The sequence below is a fragment of the Asparagus officinalis genome, chromosome 1, assembly GCF_001876935.1.
Source record: "Asparagus officinalis chromosome 1, Aspof.V1, whole genome shotgun sequence".
Taxonomy (NCBI): domain Eukaryota; kingdom Viridiplantae; phylum Streptophyta; class Magnoliopsida; order Asparagales; family Asparagaceae; genus Asparagus; species Asparagus officinalis.
Genome location: NC_033794.1, coordinates 27,915,471 through 27,919,365, shown reverse-complemented (window position 1 = coordinate 27,919,365; position 3,895 = coordinate 27,915,471). Strand labels below are relative to the sequence as shown.

Below are 3,895 nucleotides of genomic sequence, written 5' to 3'. Positions count from 1 at the left end.
ATAGATCATATTTATCATTTTCTTGTTTTTGATGTGTAAAGGGATAAAAGTGACAGTTATGTTAAAAAACAAACACCAACAAATAAATCCTCAGGATATTGCCAAATAACAGCAAAAAAAATGGAAAGAAATAAACAAAAGCGTACCAGCGAAAGTCAAAAGCTACAGCTCTAGCGTAGAGTAGAGGGAACCATCTAAAGAAGAAGAAATAAATCATCAGGATATTTTGCATCTTAATTAGCAATGCTCTTTCCATTTATGAGGACTAAGTAACTGATTAGCTGCTGCTTTCACCAGCAAAAGCGAAATAAAGCACTTTTATTAAAATCATTGATGAAATACATATACTCAACTGAATCAGATTCGCTTCCAGAATTCTTTGTATTCCAACTAAAAAGATGAAGTTTGACAAATATTACAGTTGCCCATCCCCCTCTAATTAATCCCGAACAACGTATACCATCAGATCCCAATTCTCAACAACAACAGAAAAAAAAAAAACAAAAAAAAAATATAAAAAAAAAAAAAAAAAAAAAAAAAATCAGGACTCAAGGCTAATCAAATCAGGAAGCAGCAGAGCCAGAAGCATTGGAGTTGGGGTTAGAAGGAGAATTACTCGAGTTGGTCCTCTTCTTCGCCTCGCTGTAAAGAACCACTCCGAAGATCGTGACCCCAAACCCAACAATCCCCATCACGTTCACCGGATTCTTAAAGATCAAGACAGAAACAACGGCGGCCACCGCGGCCTTGGCGTTGCCGAGCACCTGCAGCGTTAGCGCTCGTATGCTTCGTCACCAAGAAGTTGCTCAAGTTCACAAAGTAGGCACCGTCGCGTTGCCGAACAGCAGCCACAGGAGCCTCGGGTCGCCGGCCGCCTTGTCGAGGGTCACGGCGGCGACATTTCCCTCGATGTAGAAGCTCAGCGGCAGCAGAATAGCCGCGCGATGGGCGCCATGTACATCAGCAGAGTCATGGAGTTGAGCCTCTCGGCTCGGACGCCAGGATGATCCCCTGGACGCGGACTTCAGGGCCTCGCCGGCGGTGGAGCAGAGGCAGACGAGAAGCGAAGAATGGAAGAGCGGCTCGCTGTTGGAGGCGAGGACGATGCCGAGCACGACGGGAGGAGGGAGCCAGGTAGACCAGCGGCGGCTCCCTGCGGCAGGTGCAGGCGCGAAGGCGAAGACGGCGGGAAGAAGGGGTGGTGGCGCGATGGCCTGTTGAAGGAGACGGGGATGTAGCGGAGGGAGTGTTGCCCGCACGACGACGGAGATGCAGAAAGATGGCGGAGAGGCGCGGCGATCTTGGAGAGCTGCCTGCGGGAGGGAGATGGGCTGGGGAGGGGGCGAGGCGGAAGAAGCGGAGGAAGAGAAGGATGTAGGAGGAGCAGGAGATCATGTGGAGGGCGGTGAGGAAGACCGGGGTAGCGGTAGCCGTGATGGAGAGGAGGACTTGTGAGAGGAGGGACGCCGATGTTGGAGCAGTACCAGAGGGAGATGCACGCACGTGCGTGGTGAGGAGGGAGGACGCAGGCTGCCGGCGGCGGTGGTGAACTCGAGGGCGGAGAAGGGGAGGATGAGGAGAGGAAGGAGTGGGGAGGGGATTTCGCGGGCGGGTTGGCGGGGATGTCGATGGCCCACGCGGAGGCGGCTCGAAGCGGGGTGCCTGCCGCGGCGGGTGGCTAGGGTCTGGAGTGGCTTTTCCCATTCGCTCGCTCGCTGCGCTGCCCTGCCCTGCCTGACCTCACCCTCACCCTCCCCCTGTCTCAGATCTCGCGGGTTCCTTGATTTCGTGTCGGCGAGCGGATTTTTAGATCTGGGATGGTGTGGGTACCGCGATCGGATCTTGATCGGACGGTGGGGGGTGACTCGATCGTGTCTGTTGGATTCGCGAGCCATTGCGCTGTGTGTCGGTGTGTGGGAGACTTGGACGGTCGTGATTCGGCGATGAGGATCGGGGGACGGCGCAAGTGGGTTGGTGGTGGGGACCATGCCCGGGGTTTATCATTTTGGGGATGGAGAGGAGAGAGACGAGGAGAGAGGGTGCGAGTGTGTGATTGGCTCGGCGGGCGCACGCGGCGATCGCCGTGCGTTCACATAATATATATATAATTATATATGTATATATGTGGGATTTGAGTGTAGACGGTGTGTAGACGGTAGGGAGTGTGTGTATCACTTGAGTGACTCCCATGCGACGCGAGGGTGCAAGAAACAGAAATTTTCGGTGTCGTGCTCTTGGGTCCGATTAAGACTCGGGGGAGTAGGTTTACATTAGTCATGTCCCCTCGATTTAGAGGCCGAAATCAGGCGGATATCCAGGCACACGTTGAGGGCCACACCGTCCGCTAAGGGTTTGGTTCAGTCCAACCCACGTGAGCAACTACACCAGATACGTAGGAGCATGAATTTTGATCCGAGTTATCCTCCTACTCCCACAACTTTAATATCGGACCAAATCCAGGGTTTAACCTGGCTTTGATTTTGCCCAATAATCAAGTTAAACCGACCAACAGGTGTTGGTCTGAAAAAAAAAAATCAGATTATGCCTGACTACAGGAATTGTGTGTGAGGGAGGGGGGGGGGGGGGGGGTGACTTGGAGTCGAACCACCCCAACATCCCCGCCCCCTCTCCCCCTTCCCCACCACCTAAGGCTTTTACTTTAAATCATACCATATTTTTTTCCTTGAAAAGTGGGAGTTTGGAAAAAAATTTATTCGACAATATTGCTTTTGATTTTTTTTTAAAAAAATACCACATTATGGTCCTATCATAATTAACAGAAACCTTTAAATAGATCTATCTATAATACATTACTTGTGATTCTATTCTAATTAAGAGAAATATCTTTAATGAATTTTTAACAATCCAAAAAGTTCTACACAGTGTTCTTAAAACTATAAAAAGTATACAAAGCACCCTTAATTTTGAAAATTACAAACAAAACCCTAGATATAATTTTTTTTTGAAAATATCCTTAAAACTTAAAACATTGAAAACAACCCCTTATACATCTAGATATTACAAATCGCCATTTAAAATTTCTAAAAATTACAAACATCAGGACCCCGAAAAAACCTATAAGTTGTAAAAAACACCTCAAAATCGGGAAATTCTAAAAACCTATAAGTTGAAAAAAACACCTCAAAAAATCTGGAAATTACACAAAAACTTCTGAAAATCCAAAATTTTTGAACAACATCCTTAACAATATAAGATTATAGATAGAACCCCAAAAATTTTAAGAGAAAAAATTACTAACAATCTCCTTAGCAAAAATTTTGAAAATTATAAAAAAAAACCCAGAGATATGAAATTTTGAACAATCCCCTAAACAACTTGAAATTACAAATGACACCTAAAAATAAAAAAATAACAAATAACCCCCTTAGAAAAGCTTAACATGAAATAAATTTTTTTTGAATAGTTCACTGAACAATCTATAATTACATAAAACACCCTAAAAATTTAAAATTTATAGACTTCCAAAAGTTTGAGTGGCATATAATATCCCAAAAAAAAAACAAAAAAAATTAAACAAACACTCTGAAAGCCTAAAATCTTTGATCAGCCCTTTGAATAATCTAAAACTATGATCAAATATTAAATTTTACAAATAACCTTTGAAAGGTCTTAAAATATACAAAATTATGGTTATCTAATAAATTCTCTATGAAATATTTTATTAAATACTTCTGATTAACAAATTAACTTTTATTCAAATTCTTCTAAATTAACTTTGAAAGCTCTCATCTGAATGATGTTAGAAAGTTATCGACTGTTGAATTATAGTTCTCTGACAAATTCTTTGAAAGATTTGGGTGAAACATTATATAATTTGGGACTTATCTCTCTCTCTCTCTCTCTCTCTCTATATATATATATATATATATATATA

The 3,895-nt window shown here is 43.9% G+C and overlaps 1 pseudogene; it reads right to left on the bottom strand.

Moving 5' to 3' along the window:
- LOC109832621 overlaps nucleotides 300-3,895 on the bottom strand; it is an 8,594-nt pseudogene continuing 4,998 nt past the window's right edge.